At 45.2% G+C, this 18,051-nt stretch overlaps 1 long non-coding RNA gene across 2 annotated transcripts in view; it reads right to left on the reverse strand.

The window, feature by feature from the left end:
* LOC140219488 (uncharacterized) overlaps positions 1-18,051 on the reverse strand; it is a 218,409-nt gene that overhangs the window by 32,344 nt on the left and 168,014 nt on the right. Inside the window, exon 4 of one of the 2 annotated variants that reach the window (XR_011895794.1) lies at positions 15,367-17,761. The exons of the other annotated variant lie outside the window; for it this stretch is intronic. This is a non-coding gene — a long non-coding RNA (uncharacterized lncRNA). Of the gene's footprint in view, positions 1-15,366; positions 17,762-18,051 lie in introns of those variants that run through there. 2 annotated transcript variants of the gene reach the window in all.

Consider the following 18,051-nt stretch of genomic DNA (forward strand, 5'->3'; position numbering starts at 1 on the left):
GTAAAGAAAAAGAAGGGTTTTTTGTGTTTCAGATGGCAAGTGCTTTAACATTTCATATATTATGCGGTCAGAGCCTGGGGCAGATTTGTTGCAGCCATTAAGTGCTGCTTGAAGCTCTGCTATGCCAAATGGTCTATTATATACCTCACATTTTGCAGGTTTTCGTACTAATGGCTGCCGTTCTATTCGTGCTTTATGTCTTTGAAATGTATCCGAATAGTGCGACGAACTGGATATGCGTTCAAAGTGTGCGCCTAGAAAGTTCGCCTGGTCTTCCATACTATCTCCCTGTGTATTTACTAAGGGTAGCGAGTAAGGTTGTCGACCTTTTATTCTGTGCACTCTATTCCAGACCTTCGTCTCATCCGTGTAAGAGTTAATTCCTGATATATATTTTTGCCAGCTCTCTCTTCTAGCTTGTCGGCGCGTTCTCCTTCCCTGTGATTTGACATGCTTGAAATTAACAAGGTTTTCTGCAGTCGGAGAATCGCGGAGCAGCCCCCATGCTTTGTTCTGCTTTTTACGCGCGTTACGACATTCCTCGTTCCACCATGGAACACGGCGCTTGTTAGGTGACCCCTTTGTTTCTGGGATACATTTGGTCGCGGCATCAATCAGAAAAAAGGTGAAGTATTCAACCGCATCTTCCAGGCTTAGAGCAGAAACGTCAGCCCACGATATGAGTGTAATTTTTCGGAACTGTTCCCAGTCGGCTGAATCAGTTTTCCACCGAGGAAACTGTGGGGGACATTCATTCGTCTTCGGTGTAGACAGAACTATCGGGAAATGGTCGCTCCCGTATGGATTTCTAATAACGTTCCATTTAAGATCAGGTAAAAGGGTGGGAGATGCAATACTGAGGTCTATAGAGGAATAGGTCTTATGTGCAGTATTATAATATGTAGGTGCCTTACTATTCAAAAGGCATGCACCAGATGAAAAGAGAAACTGTTCAATCAGTCGACCTCGCACATCGCAATGAGAGTCACCCCATAGGTTGCTGTGTGCATTAAAATCTCCTAGAACCAAATAGGGTTGGGGTAATTGATCTATTAATGCATGGAATTCATGTTTATGGAGATGATAGTGCGGGGGTATATACAGAGAGCAGATGGTAATAAGTTTGTTTAGAAGTATGGCTCGAACGGCCACTGCCTCTAGGGGCGTTTGTAGTTGTAGATGTTGACACGCTATACTTTTATCGAGTATGATGGCTACGCCGCCAGATGATGCGATGGCATCATCACGATCTTTACGAAAAATAACATAATGACGAAGAAAGTTAGCGTGTTTAGATTTAAGATGGGTTTCCTGTACACACAGCACTTTTGGGGTGAGTTCGTAAAGAAGTTCTTGAACATCATCAAGGTTTCTGAGGAGACCTCTGACGTTCCACTGCATAATTAGCGTGTCCATAACGAAGTTAATTTGGTGCTGTGTGTACGGAAATAGAAGTTATGCCTTAGATTACAGAGCTCTTTCGAGGCCCTGTAATCGGAGTTTTGCCCTTTTTGAAGCGTTCGAGGGAGCCCCGCCGCTCCTTAGGCGTTTGGTGCGCCTTCAGGACAGGTGTAGTGTCCATTGCCTCTAGCGAGGCGCCGGACACGTGCTCTTGAGAGCGAGAAGATTTCCGAGTGAGTCCTGCCTCGGAAGGCAAGACCCTTGCGCCCACCAGCCCGGAGGTCGATGGGGCTCCCTGAGGGATTTGGCTGCGCCGGCTGTTGCCAGCGCTGGAAGGGGCCGGGGATGTTGGGGCAGCCTCGGCTGCGCCCACCTTCGGGCTCGATGGTCCCTTCTGCTGGGTTGACAGAGCAGCGCTAGCTGCAACCGTCGCGGGGGCAGATGGCGTAACTGCCGACTCACTGCTTGTGGGTCGAACAGCCGCCGGAGGCCGTTGTGACGCTGCCCCCTGACGCGCCACTTCGGCAAAGGTGGTCTTAGGAAGGTATGCAACCCGCCTACGTGCCTCTTTGTATGATATGTTTTCCTTTACTTTGATTGCGACTATTTCTTTTTCTTTCTTCCAAGACGGGCATGACCGCGAGTATGCGGCATGCTCGCCATCACAGTTCACGCAGTGTGGAGCGTTTTCGCATGTTTCAGAGGCATGGTCACGGGAACTACATTTTGCACATGTCGGCCGGCCTCGGCAGTTCTGGGAACTGTGGCCGAAACGCTGGCATTTGAAGCATCGGAGGGGATTCGGAACATACGGCCTGACTCGTAGCTTTACATAGCTGGCCTCGAGTGTCTCAGGCAGAATGCTTGAGGAGAAAGTCAGTACAAGATGTTTGGTTTTGATTTCCTTCCCGTCCCGCCTTAGCATGATTCTTTTGACATTGATCACGCTTTGCTCACTCCAGCCTTCAAGCAGTTCTACTTCTGTTAACTCCATCAAATCGTCGTCAGAAACAACACCGCGACTGGTGTTCATAGTTCGGTGTGGCGTTATAGTTACTGGGATTTCCCCAAATGACTGAACTTTAGGAAGGTTTTCAAGCTGTTTTGCATCGCGGAGTTCCAGAAGGAGATCACCGCTAGCCATTTTCGTTGCTTTATAGCCTGCACCAAGAGTTTCAGTGAGGTTCTTAGAGACTAGGAAAGGAGAAATCATTCTCATGGTCTTTTCAGGTTTGTTTGAATGAACTACATGGAATCTGGGGAAGTTTGGCAGTTTGTTTCCAAGAAATTGGAAAATATCTTCGGTGCGCCCTCGTTTCTGAGGGCGATCAGGTAGTCGGGGAAAAGAAGTGGCCATTAGTAGAATGGTGTTTTCGGCAGGGATGGCCGCCACCCACCATGGAGCCCAACCCGGGGACGACACAGGACGGAAAATATTCAGTTCTGCGCACGCCAGCGGTACAACCCCGCTATAACCGAATACATATACCCAAGACTGGATATAATGCACAAGGTTAACCCTTGCTGCCTACGAAGCCGGAAGTAACACGAAAATAAAGAGAGGACAGGAAAGATAGAAAGTGAGAGAAAGACGAAGATTGGAGGGAGAAAGAGACAGGAAAAGGCAACTACCGATTTCCCCCGGGTGGGTCAGTCCGGGGGTGCCGTCTATGTGAAGCCGAGGCCGAAGAGGTGTGTTGCCTCCGCTGGGGGGCCTTAAAGGTCCAAACACCCGGCATCGGCTCAACCCCCAGGATCCCCTTTTCCCCAGACACGGCTAAGCCGCGCACGGCTACACGCGGGAGGGTCCAACCCTCGTGTGCTCGGGTACGTGGTGTCGCAACACACCAAACGCCTGCTTACGCAGACGCCCCTGCGGGGGTTTTCTGTCGGTGATCTTAGCAGTATAAGGAAGTGGTCGCTGCCGTAAGGGTTGTCGGTAACTTCCCATTCAAGTTCAGGCAGTACAGACGAGGAGACTATGCTAAGATCTATGGAAGAATAGCCTCTGTTTGCAAGAGAATAGTATGTCGCTTCCTTCTTATTCAGAAGACAAGCACCAGAAGAGAAAAGGAACTGTTCAACAAGACGTCCTCGCGCATCTATACGAGGGTCGCCCCACAAGGTGCTGTGTGCATTGAAATCGCCAAGAACAACATAAGGTTCTGGCAATTGATCTACATAGGATTGAAATTCATGTTTCGTTAATTTGTAATGTTGGGGTATGTAAAGAGAGCTAATGGTGATGAGTTTGTTTAGGAGAACAGCTCGAACCGCCACTGCTTTGAGAGGCGTTTGTAGCTGTAAAAGTTGACACGCAATGCTCTTATGGATAACAATGGCGACACCGCCCAATGATGTGACAGCATCATCGCGATCTTTGCGATAAGTTATGTACTGTCGGAGAAAGTTTGTGTGTTTGGATTTTAAGTGTGTTTCCTGTAAACACAGCACTTTTGGATTGTGTTTTTGGATGAGTTCCTGCACATCATCAAGGTTTCTAAGAAGACCTCTGATGTTCCATTGAATTATTTGTGTATCCATACTGGAAGTGAATATGTGCTGTGTGTACGGAAACGGATGTTATGCCTTAGATTACAGAGCTGTTTCGAGGCCCTGTAACCGGGGTTTTGCCTTTTCTGGAGCGTTCGAGGAAGCCTAGCCGCTCCTTAGGCGCTTGGTGCGCCGTGGGGATAGGTGTTGTGTCCATTGCCTCTTGTGAGGCGCCGGACACGCGCTCTTGCGAACGGGAAGTTTTTCGGGAGAGTCTCACCTCGGAAGGCGAGACCCCTGCGCCCACCAGCCCGGAGGTCGATTGGGCTCCCTGTGTAATTTGGCTGCGCCGGCTGTTGCCAGCGCTGGGAGGGGCCGGGGAGGTTGAGGCAGCCTCGGCTACGCCTACCTTCGTGGCCGCTATTGGTCCTGCGGGATCGCTGCGCGTAGCGCAGGTTGCTGCAGATAACTCTTGTGGGGCCGGCAACCCAAAGCCAGCCTGGCCTGTTGGCTTGTTGGATGGCGTAGGCTTACCTACTTCGACCCTGGGGGCAGGAGCCAAAGGTACCTGCTCGCTGTACGCGGGCTGGGCACTTGGCAATGGCCGCTGCGACGCTGCCCCCCGACGCGCCGCATGAGCATAAGGTGTGCTGTGGAAAGGTGAGCACCGTTTACGGGCTTCCTTAAATGAAATATTTTCCTTGACTTTAAGGGAGATTATATCTTTTTCTTTCTTCCAGTTCTGACAGGAACGTGAGTAAGCTGGATGGTCACCACTGCAGTTGACACATTGAGGTGTGCCACTGCAGTTGTCTGAGGGGTGGCCCTGCACTCCACACTTTGCACAGGTTATTTGACCACGGCAGCTCTGCGAGCCATGGCTGAACCTCTGACATTTAAAACACCTTCTAAGGTTGGGGATATATGGTCGAACATTTAATCTGATGTATCCTGTTTCGATAGTTTCTGGCAGTACGCTGGATGCAAATGTTAGGAGAAGATGCTTAGTGGGGATTTCCTTGTTGTCTCGTCTAATTATAATACGCTTTACATCAGTGACATTTTTCTTCTTTCCATCCTTCCAGGAGTTCAGCTTCTGTCATATTTGTAGGTCTGCCTCTGACACGAGTCCGCGTGAGCTATTCATTGATCATTGATTCATCAACTATTCATTGATTTTTCTGAAGGATCTCAAGAAGAAGGTATCCACTTGCCATTTTAGTCAATTTATAACCTGACCCTATGGCTTCAGTCAAAGATTTCGCTACTGTGAATGGCGAAATGTCTAGGAGGTCTGCCTCTGACACGACCCCTCGTGAGCTATTCATTGTTCGGTGTTGTGTAACAGAAATTGGTATGCTACCAAATGTTACAAGACTGCCAAGCTTTTCGTACTGATGTTTCTGAGGGATCTCTAGGAGGAGGTCCCCGCTAGCCATTTTCGTTACTTTATAACCTGACCCTATGGCTTCGGTTAAAGATTTTGCAACTATGAAAGGGGAAATGAATCTGGCCTGTTTTTCGGAGTTCTCGCTGTGCACGACATGGTATTTCGGATATGTCTCTCTTGTTCTGTTTAAGCATGTGGTTAGGTCATCGGTGCGTCCCCTCTTTTGAGGGTGACGATCAAGTAGGCGGGGAAATGCGGGTGTTCCTATAGCATTTCAGTTTCTTTTCGGCAGCAATGGCGGCCACCCACTACGGAGCCCAACATGGGGACGCTGCAGGAATTAACGCGTAAGGCTGCAGGTGCCAACCGTGCATTGCCACTATAACCTAATATATTATACCCAAGGGAGGGCACATACACAAGGTTAACCCTTGCCGCCATGGAGAAAGGAAGTAAATGGAAGAGAGAAGAAGACAGTAAAGATCAAAAAGTGAGAGATAAAGACGAAGATTTACGGAGAGAGAGACAGGAAGAGGCGACTGGCGATTTCCCCCGGGTGGGTCAGTCCGGGGGTGCCGTCTACGTGAAGCAGAGGCCAAAGAGGTGTGTTGCCTCCGCCGGGGGCCCTTAAAGGTCCGACCACCCGGCATCGGCTCAACCCCCAGGATCCCCCTTTCCCCGGACACGGCTAAGCCGCGCACGGCTACACGAGGGAGGATCCAACCCTCGTGTGCTCGGGTACGTGGTGTGGTAACACACCAAACGCCTGCTTACGCAGACGCCCCTGCGGGGCTATCACCTGATTGATAGTGTGAATATGGTATATTGTTGAGTAGCCTTTGCGAAATCCTGCCTCGTCCTTTGGTTGACAGACGTCTAAGGTTATCCTGATTCTATTTGCGATTACCTTAGTCAATAATTTATGGGCAACGGACAGTAAGCTGATCGGTCTATAATTTTTCAAGTCTTTGGCGTCCCCTTTTTTATGGATTAAGATTATGCTGGCGCTCTTTCAAGATTCCGGTACGCTCGAGGTTATGAGGCATGGCGTATACAGGGTGGCCCGTTTTTCTAGAACATTTTATCCACCATCCTTCAACAAATCTGCTGTAACCTGATCCTCCCCAGCTGCCTTCCCCCTTTGCATAGCTTCGAAGGCTTTATTTACTTCTTCCGGCGTTACTTGTAGGATATAGAATTCCTCTAGACTGTTCCCTCTTCCATTATCGTCGTGGGTGCCACTGGTACTGTATAAATCTCTGTAGAACTCCTCAGCCACTTGAACTATCTCATCCATATTAGTAATGATATTGCCGGCTTTTTCTCTTAACGCGTACATCTGATTCTTGCTTATTCCTAGTTCCTTTTTCACTGCTTTTAGGCATCCACCGTTCCTGAGACATGTTCAATTCTATCCATATTATACTTCCTTGTGTCATCTGTCTTGCGCTTGTTCATTAACTTGGAAAGTTAATGAATCCTGGAAAGTTAAGATCCTTCGTCTCCTGCGATAGCTTACTGGTATCCTGTCTGACGAAGTTACCACCGACTTCTATTGCACACTCCTTAATGATGCCCATAAGACTGTCGTTCATTGCTTCAAACATTAAGGTCCTCTTTCTGAGTTAAAGCCGAATACCTATTCTGTAGCTTGATCCCGAATTCCTCTATTTTCCATCTTACCGCTAACTCATTGATCGGTTTCTTATGTACCAGTTTCTTCCATTGCCTCCTCAAGTCTAGGCTAATTCGAGTTCTTACGATCATATGGTCACTGCAGCGCACCTTGCCGAGCACGTCCACATCTTGTATAATGCCAGGGTTAGTGTAGAGTATGAGGCCTATTTCATTTCATGAGTGGACACGGCAACCCTGTCGTTACGATGACACCTAATGTGCCGCTCTTCGTGCAGATCGCCGACAAGCGACGGATGCTGCTGGCGTGGCGCTGAATTGGAAACTCCGGTGCCGCTTCGTTTCGACAACGCTTTCGGTACATTTTCTGCGCCCCCAACAATCTCAGCTGCTGCGCATGTGCATGATGCCTACGGAGGACCGCGCAACGCTACGATGACGTCACTCACCGATAAGTGGAACGCTTCACCGTTGGGTTTAAAAGGGCTACCAGCGCCTGATTTCTTCAGTGGACACGGCAACCCTGTCGTGACTATGACACTTAATGTGCCGCTCTTCGTGCAGATTGCCGCTGGATGCCTTGTTCTCGCTTCGGCCTCGGGAACAACGATTTCGACAAGCGACGGATGCTGCTGGCGTGGCGCTGAATTGGAAACTCCGGTGCCGCTTCGTTTCGACAACGCTTTCGGTACCTTTTCTACGCCCCCAACAATCTCAGCTGCTGCGCATGTGCATGATGCCTACGGAGGACCGCGCAAAGCTACGATGACGTCACTCACCGATAAGTGGATCTCGTCGCCGTTGCGTTTAAAAGGACTACGAGCGTCTGCTTTCTTCAGTGGACACGGCAACCCTGTCGTGACGATGACACCTAATGTGCCGCTCTTCGTGCAGGTTGGTGGTCGAAAAACAGGCTCTTCTAGCAATTCCTTATGTCTTATTGTGTTGCCGCGTCCACAAATAGTGGTGGATTGTTTGAATGATGTGTTTTCAATGGCAAGCCTGTTATGCTTTCCGGAGATGTAGAAGAAAACCCTGGGTTTCCGCTGGAGGATATGGTTAAAGAAATACTTCAGAACCAAAAAGAAATTTTGTCAAAAATTACCGAACTTCAACAAAAACAGGTGTCATCGGCATTAAACATAACGCAAATTCAAAGTAAACTTGTTGATATCGAAAAGAAGTTACAGAGGATGGAGCAAATTGAGAACAGGCTTGCCAAAGTGGAAAGTTGTGTTCAGACACCAGATGTGCACGTAGCTGCCTTGAGAAGACAAACTGAGGACTTGGATAACCGCTCTAGGCGAAATAATCTTATCATAAGAGGAGTAGAGGAGGAAGAATCCGAAACAGATGAAATTTTGATGAAGAAGGTGAATGAGGAAATCTTTGATGGTATTGTAACACAGAAACTAAACTCGATCGAACGAATACATAGGTTAGGAAAGAAAATACCTGGTCAAAGTAGTCCAATTATTCTTAGTCACGGACTTGAGGGATAAAGTTAGAATTTTGAGCAACTGCAGCAAACTCAAAGGTACACAATTTCGCATTAATGAAGACTTTTCCAGGCGAGTCGTTGATATCTGCAAGAAAGTTTGGAAATTATCGGAAGAAGAAACAATTAAGGGTGCCAAGGTAAAATTATTTTTTGAGAAGCTCGGAGTTCCTAAAACTATGTACACTTTGAATGACGTAACAAACGAGCGGAGCAAGTGGCGCGCCTCTCCCGATAAAACTTCGGCATGAAGTCATCACCGGGAACCCTCTGCTTTTAAAATCATAAAATGCCAGAAGCCTGGTGAACAAGGCTGGTGATTTGGAATGTGCTGTTTTGGAACATTACCCACACATCCTGGTCATAACAGAAACATGGTTATACACTGACATATGCGATGCGGAAATAACACCTTCCGGGTACATAGTACTAAGAAAAGATCGAGGGAGAAGGGGTGGTGGTGTTGCCATTGTGATTAAAAGCAACATTTCATTCACGATTCTGCCAGTTGAGAGTGATATTGAAGCAGTATGGATTAAAACTAACTTAGGCAGTCGTACAGTTTTCATATGTGGTGTGTACCGTCCCCCCGGTTGCCCCATAGATGCATTGTTTCAACTTAGGAACCTTAAGGATTCGAATCTGCACCAAGGTTATAACATTCTGATCCTAGGTGACTTTAACTTACCAGGGATTGATTGGCTGTCCCAATCCCCTGGACCGCTAGAAATCGCCAGTTGTGAACAACTACTAGGGCTGGCGTTTTGTTACGAGCTAACCCAGGTTGTCACGGATTACACACGAGTATGCGGAACGATGTCCTCGATTCTTGATTTGGGTTTTGCATCGCCAGGCTTGATGTCTTCTCTTGTTTGCTGTGAAGTTTCAGAGGGTCTATCCGACCATAATATGCTTTTGTTATCTTTGAACTTCTTTTAATGAGTACTATGCATGTCTGCAGTAACGTTTATTCTAGATTTTCAAGCTGCTGATGACGTCGGTGCACTTGACTTAGAACAGTCCCTCGACCAGTTTTTAAATGCATTATCGTTTCGGAGCCAGTACAGACCTGCTGTGGAATACTTTTTCAAACACTGTACGACAGTGCATCGAACCTTTTCTCCCCAAACGCCGCAAAATTGTCAGGAAGAAAACTCCTTGGATGACGAGGGAAATGATACATATTAAAAGGAAACTGAAAAGGAAACTAAAAGCCCGTTCGCAAAACCCTACCTCACAATATAAGGTACCCATTCGACAACACAGTAAACAGTTAAAACAACTTGTTCGGGAGAGCAAGGACGAGTTTTATAGCATCACACTTAAAAAATTTCTTGCGGAACCCCGGAAAATTTTGACGCTACGTCAATCTTAAGGATAAGCGACCACACGTGAATGCGAGCCAAAATAACGATAAACAGGTTGACAGCGTTAGTGATCTTTTGTCGTCTGTTTTTACGCGAGATAACAGTACAGGTCCGCACTCTGCAGATACCTCCGATAGGGTCCCAATAGAGGATATAGTAATTAGTGAAGTAATTATTAACTTGCTCCTCAACATTAATATTAAGAAATCGCCTGGACCAGGTGAAATACCCAACGAATTTTTATACAGCTATGCAGAGTGGGTTTCAAAATATCTTGCCATTATATTTCACTCATCTATTGCTACCGGCTGTTTCCCCAGTCCTTGGAAGCGTGTCAAAATCTTACTCATACGCAAAGGCGGCGCAACAGCAGACGTCAGCAACTACCGGCCAATTTCCCTTACCAGCGCGTGTTCAAAACTACTGGAGCATATTGTATCAAAACATTTAATTAAAACATCTGTATTACCATAAAGTATTATACAGCCGTCAACATGGGTTCAGAAGAAAACTCTCCACGACAACTCAACTTATAGAAATTGTACATGACCTCTCCCAAACCATTAATTCTCGTGGCCAAACCGACATTATGTACCTAGACTTTGCAAAGGCGTTTGATAAAGTTTCTCATCCTCAGTTATTACACAAAATAGACGCCATATTTTAAAAATCCCGCAATCACGAAATGGTTCAACTCTTACCTTCATTGCAGAGAACAGTATGTTGAAATTGGAAACTGCCAGTCTGCACCCTCACTTGTAGAGTCTGGCGTACCTCAGAGCACTGTACTAGGACCACTCTTATTTCTCGTATTTATTAATGATATGCCTAATGACATCACTTTACCGTTGCGCTTGTTTGCCGACGACTGCGTCATTTATAACAAAATCTAATATACACAAGACCAAGAAGAACTTAAATCTACAAAAAATTAAAAAATGGTGCGACGATTGGCAAATGGTCATAAACCCTCGAAAATCAGTGTCTGTGTATACTTCATGTAAAAAACGTACCTTTAGTTACTCGTACTACATTGATGACAACAAACTCGAGAATGTTGAAAAACACAAATACTTGGGTTTAACTTTTACATCAGATTTGCGCTGGAATACACACATAGAAAATGTGTGCATCAAATCGCTTAGAGCCCTGTGGTCTTTGAGGCGGAACCTTAATCGGGCAACCCCTGAAATAAATGTCTTGCTTACAAAACTCTAGTTAGACCAATTATTGAATATGCTAAAATCGTTTGGGACCCACAAACCATAACTAACTGTTCTAAACTTGACCGAATACAGAGGCTAGCTGCTAGGCTTATATTTAATTAATATCGTCGCATCCATTCTCCAACAGAGTTATGTCAAATTAGCTGATCTAGCACCACTTGAGCTCAGAAATAAATACGACAGATTAAAATTCCTCTTCGAAGTTAATCACAATCAAGTAGATATTAAACCAGATGATTATTTTGAGCTCCCTACGGACGCGTCAACGAGGCATTGTCATAGTATGTTCATTCCTCCTCCACTCGCCTGCAATGATTGCTTCAAGTTCAGTTTCTTTCCCATGGCGATAAGAGACTAGAATTTGTTACCCGACTCTCTTGTAACCTCGATGGCCTTAGCTACCTTTTTGGAAAGTCTTAAAAGCAAAATTTTTTGTAATAACACATAGTGAATTACCCAATATGCATGCATTTACTTTTACATGTGTGACTCTTATTGTGTCTTGACGATGCGGTGCCAAATTGTGAATGGTTTCTTTATTACTTTCCCTTGTATGTTGTAGTTGATACTTTTCCATTCTAAGACAAGCTTTGTGAGTCAAAGCTTGTAACTCGGCCGCATTCTATGTTTCTTTTTGTTGTTTTTATTCTCCCCTCCTGTAATAGCCCGATGAGGGCTGACAGTATAATTAAATGAATGAAAATGAATGAATTTCTGGTATCGCCATTCGGGCTCCTCCACGTCCACTTTCGCCTATCCCGCTTACGGAAGAAAGTATTCATGATCCGAATATTATTCCATTCCCAAACTCCACCAAGAACTCTCCCCTGCTATTCCTAGACTGTATGCCATATTCCCCCACTGACTTGTCTCTTGCCTGCCCTGGCATTGAAGTCGCCCATCAGTATGGTGCATTTTGTTTTCGCTTTACCCATCGTCGATTCGAAGTCTTCATAGAAGCTTTCGACTTCCTGGTCATCATGACTGCATGTAGGGGCGTAGACCTGTACGACCTTCAATTTGTACCTCTCATTAAGTTTCACAAGACCCGCCACCCTCTCGTTAATGCTACATAGTTCCTGTATGTTACCAGGTATATCCTTATTAATCAGGAATTCGACTCCTAGTACTCGTCTCTCCGCTAAGCCCCGGTAGCACAGGACGTGCCCGCTTTTTAGCACTGTATATGCTTTTTTTGTCCTCCTAACCGAACTGAGCCCTGTTACATCCCATTTACTGCCCGCTAATTCCTCCAATAGCACTTCTAGACTCGCCTTGCTAGATAACGTTTTAGCGTCAAACGTTGCTAGGTTCCGATTCCAATGGCGGCCTGTCCGGACCCAGATATTCTTAGCACTTTGCATATTCTTAGCATGTTTGATATTATGCAGTGTGTTTTGAAACATGTTGCGCTCATGTTGTGTGCTGCGCGTGCTGTCTGGTGTCAAAGGCCTAGTCAGGTGGCTTTTAATGCCGCCTTTTGCCTTGGCACCAAGACAAACCGCTCTTGAGCGTTGTTTTGTCAATAAACAAAATAAACAAACAAACAAACTTTCTGGTGGTCACAGGTCTGACCGCGGCCGTGGTCAATTGCTTCGCAGCTGCTGGGGACTGGGGTTTGGTTGTTGTATTCATATAGGAGGTTGTTGCCACGTACTGCACCAAGGTGGCCAATCCTGCTCTGGTGAGGGAGTGCGTTACCGGTACTGGTCACCGGGATCAGGCGGCACTCCAGGCCTGTTTATGCAATTTTTTCAACACGCGGATTTTTTTTAATCAGGTGGAAAATTGCGTGGCACCGGGATTCGAACTACGGTCCTCTTGCACACCAGGCGAATGCTCTGCCTCTACGCCACCGCCAAATGCTGCCAAATGGAGAGTGATAAAAAGTAATTTCCCTGCATTAAAAAAACTCGTAAGGTGAGGGCAGCACCAACATGCTTTGACGGGCCTTGGTGTCCAATGTTGCAGTCCTACGACTTTATTTTAGTCCGGCGTCTCCAATGTAGACTCATCAACTTTCGCAACATGTCACCTTTCTTATTCTAAAGTGATTCTCGCATGCTGCAAGCCTGCAACAAGAAAGGCATGGTCTGTTTGTTTACTTTTACCTTGTCAAGCTTGAAAGCCACACTCTCTCTTTCTTTTTCTTAATTTTAAGCCTGCCGCCAAAATCACTTACGAGATTGATTGACACGACATGGGCAGGACTGGCCATTTGTGCACAGCGCATCTGCCACAACAAGCTCCTTGTGCGCCAATACGGCACCTGATAGTGACGAACGGTGTATCTTAAACAGAGAGTACAACATACTCTGAAAAGTATTTAAGTTAGAGCAGAAATACTGATGTGGCATATTATTTAAAATCTATGAAGTTGTATTGGAAACTATTTAAAATACAGTATTTGGAGTTAAGTATTTAAGTTACGTAAAGGCCAGCTTCAGCTCTAGTGTTCTCAAACTGCCACTCGTGCTGCCTAGGCATGGTCGTTCCCATTGAAAGTTATACATCTGGGGTAGAGGTGAAGCTTGAATGTTTGCATACAGCTGAGACCCTGCTATTAAGTCTTGCATATACTGTGTGACAGAGATGCAGGTCTTCTTTACGAGATTATTACTTCCCAGTCTCATACTGTAAGTGGTCATAAAAATTCTTTGAGTGTCTCCATTTAAGAAACATGCAATTGAAATGTTTGTGTAGACAATTTAGGCTAGAGAAGGTTAACATTATTGTGCTTAGTGATACAGGCATTTCTAGGTTCTTAAGTTAATGCCCCAGAATCAAGATTGGAACAGGCACTAAACTAGGCCACACAATGAGACAAACTACAAACGCGATGCAGCAAATAGCAACAGCTTAGTTAGTGCAACCTTCAAAACGAAAGAAAACAAAAACGGATAAAGAGGTAACTGTGCAGACAAAAAGTATTTTTCTTTCCCTCATTAAGCATGGCGTAAGCACCTACGCTTACCCACACTGGGACATTTACCGGCCGGTCTTTTTCTTGGTGCCAGAAAGAAAGAAAGAAGGCCGAATAAACCAATTGAAATATAGTTTCCAGGCGCAGGTAAAAAGAAACATCCCCCCAAGCCTCAAGTGTGGCAGGAGATGTTTTGCTGGCATGACTGTCGCCAAAAGCAACACAGGGGTAATTGTATTCCAAAGCAAGCACAGAGGCCACGACTTTGAACTGCGACATGTTCTTCTCTCCAAGACAGAAAGAAGTGCCATTGCAGGTAAGGATCCACCTAATTTTATCCCGCGCAGTCATCAATAACAATCCACTAATTTTGATGCATGTCCATGCTTTGCTGAAGGAGCATGACATAGTAAACTGTAGAGGTAGACGAAGCAAGAGAAAATAAAAATATAAAGACCACAAATTTAAGCATGACTCTGCTATGAATATTTGAGTGCATTTTGATGTTTTAGTAGTCTATCTCACTTATACATATTACCTTTCCTGGTACCGTTAGCCCTCCACTGTCAGCAATTTCTGCAGTGATGCAGCCAATAGTTATCAATTCTCTCAGTGCTAATAATTAAGAAAAAGTTTTAGCTCGGGCATAGACTCAATGTCACCTGTTCAAATACCTGTAAAATGAAGAAATGGTTTCCTGAGATAACTCCTGGGCTGATCTTAGTGTTGTTTGTTGCATTTGAGAAAGAAAGTAAAATTCAATTCACTGTTAAAAGCGCAATTTTTATTTGCAACCTGCATTTCTTTACAAGAATTGCCAAAAATCTATAAGTTTCAACAATATGGAAGCGTTAAGATCTCTAAAGTGTGTTTCTTAAAGCATTTATAGCGGACTTGTTTCATGTATTACACATTGCTCTCATGTTCATCCCTAGTATCTGAGTTGGTCTATTGAAAAACCCTCATAAACACTCACAAATTGACGTTTCATATAAATTCATATATGAAATTTTCCGTTTTAAATGTACTATTAGTTGCGTTTGCCAAAATTGTAGTAGCGTTTTTCATTGCCGAGTTAAGGTCAAACTACACGTACGTGTGCCAACGCGCGAAAGCTTGGACCCATGTGCCTCACACACGCGCAGATGGTGCAGGACAGATTGTATGCGGCAGCCTGTCTTCTAATGTCTTCCTTACATTTGCATTTCCATACGTAAAACGAAAAGTCTTGAGCGGACGCACACCGAAACGTCACGCAAAGGAGCTTGCGTTCAACGTACACAAGGCGACAAACGCTATATTCGAAAACTATCTTCTCTAGACAAATATCCGAGCTCTGGCTGCCTCACAATGATACGAAACGATGTCAGCCAAGGCGAAAATTTGAGCCAAGTATACGTGCCACGGAAGACAGAAACAAAATAGGAGAAACCGTGGCGCGCGCTTGCACATGTCTTGTAGATTCAACCCGCCCATACTCGTAAGGCGCAGCAAACACAAGACACGCGCACGCGTGCTCTTGTGCGCCGGCAAGCGTACGTGTAGTTTGGCTTTTAGAATTGCAAACTTTATAGCTTTGTTTTCTGAATATTTGCAGTTTTTCAACGATTTTCATTAAATATATCAAAAGCAAAAATCAATATTCTGTATCCAACAGTCTGTAGTTAGCTTTTTCGTTTAAATGGAACAAACCTCGTGAAACTTGGTGCAGTGGTTGCCTAGAAAATTATTTTTCATTTTCCATGTATTTAGATAGGAGCCCCGAGCTAACGCTTCCTCTTAAGTGCAGTACATATTGGTATGGTAAGAGACATGGTACACTCAATGTTTTATATAATTGCTCTCTTTTTTTTTCTTTTTTTCGTATTGAGCCTGTGCTGTTTGAGCTGAACTAGAGCATTCGATTTTACTCCGAACTGGACTACGTAAATGAAAACATGCTCATCATTTCAAAGTGGCCTTGCCATTACCGTCATACCGCCTTCAGCTGCGCAACTGTATGCTTAGAAAGCCGGCGAGTAGTTGAGCATGAAAGAGGAGCGTGTTGAGAACGCTGTAAGTTATTCTTTGCAATCAGATGTCATGAAAGAAGCAGGACCTTCAGTTGCCCGAGCGATATCGGGAGCGAAAACACCTAGCTCGCACCACAGCTAATGCTTAAACATTCACGTCACACACTCTTAATCGTTCATTCAGTTATTTAGACTGCACTATATCCAGGATTAAGCCACGTTTTTGGTGGTATATAGCCGGAAATCAAACTGGTCAGACAATGCCTTGAATGCTATTAGCCTTAAAAAACAAGGTGGAGGCTCATAACGGGAACGTCACGCAGTCCGTCAGCTGGCTCCAGTGTGGGAGAAGGCATGTAACTACTCACTTGTGGACACTAGACATGGGAAAGGGAGCGTTTAGCATTGAAGCTCGCCACCTGGTAACATGGCAATGCGATGTTTCAAATCCTCCTATGGTCATTTTATATTAAACCAATTGGCAAACCTCTCTAGCTTCATGCTGAAGTTAGGTGGATGACAATTTTTCCATTAAAGAACTAGTTTGAAAAATTGTTGTGTTAGAACCATTCATAATGGCACTTTACAAATTCGAGTGGGTAACGAAAGTTTACAAGGTGGGCAAGACCCATTTGCAGGCCCAGTATGGTTTATTTTTGTCATGTGGTGGCAACTGTAAGGTTCTACAAAGTGAAATATGCGGTGGTGGTCAGACGAGGCAACTTATCTTCTCCAAAGTAAAGGCTCTGACCCACTACCTTGACCGTGTCCACTAACAACATTCCCCCCATGTAAAAGCCGAAATTCCACATCATGCTAAGTTCCAAGCATTAGGTCTTGATTTTTACGTGTAACTCTCATATTTTCTACACTGTGTACAGCTGGTAGTACCTTTGCACACTTCTTGGCATCTTGGTCACTTAGAGCATCATAGACCTGTGACGGTATCTTTGCTTGCAAAGAGACGCATTGCCCTGTGAAGTAAGGTGTACAAGCTTGTCTAAATCGTTTTTACTACATAAGTAATATTTTAAAGACAACTCCACATTATCTATGCACTGCAGTCATTTGTTTGCAATGGCCAAACCTGGTAAGGGGCCTCTTAAAGCTGCATTATTATGGATGTTTTACCCGCCGTGGTTGCTCAGTGGCTATGGTGTTAGGCTGCTGAGCACGAAGTCGCGGGATCGAATCTCGGCCACGGCGGCCGCATTTCGATGGGGGCGAAATGCGAAAACACCCGTGTACTTATATTTAGGTGCACGTTAAAGAACCCCAGGTGGTCGAAATTTCCGGAGTCCTCCGCTACGGCGTGCCTCATAATCAGAAGGTGGTTATGGTACGTAAAACCCCATAATTTAATTTATTATGGATGTTTTACAACGGTTAATACTATTACAAGTGCAAAAACTCTGCCATTTGTGATAACTGAACACTTCTTTTTCCCCCGTTCCCGAAGCTAAGCTACAAGAAGGCGTGTCATTGGATGCTGTTTTGGACGATGTAAGGCAACACTTGGACGGGACTTTTCAACGTGTGAACTTACCCACCAGGACTTGCACATCATGCGTGACAACAACATCAGTAATCACGAGCGTCTCCACAGCAATGATTATATTACCGTCCAGGTATGGGTGAAGCAGATTCATGTAGAGAAGGACAATACAGTATTATTTTTCAAGCACCAGGGCCAGCCAGACAAACCCAACATCCTTGACCGGCCACCTTACGACCTTCTTGATGAAAAGGATTTCATGTTGGCGATTATGACGGCGCCCCAGCAAGAGCTGTTCAGGAAGCTCGGCACTGACCGTGTCTGCATAGATGGCACCCATGGAACAACAGGCAAGCACTTTAGATGCACTTATTTTCTCATAACAGAAAACAATATATTGCAAAGGAAGCAGCTTGCAACAGGCAGTTAGTATTATGTAGCTCCCTGAGTCTTCTGTGGGTGATTCTCGTGTAACCTGGCAGATGTCGGAACATCTATTTATTATTTCTGAAGAGACTAACAAATTACACCAAGAACTCCTAAGAGCTTCTTAGGTACAAATTGAACTTTCATGGCTGTACAGATAGGCACTTAAACAATTCTCACAATTC

Source organism: Dermacentor andersoni, chromosome 7, assembly GCF_023375885.2.
Source record: "Dermacentor andersoni chromosome 7, qqDerAnde1_hic_scaffold, whole genome shotgun sequence".
Taxonomy (NCBI): Eukaryota; Metazoa; Arthropoda; class Arachnida; order Ixodida; family Ixodidae; genus Dermacentor; species Dermacentor andersoni.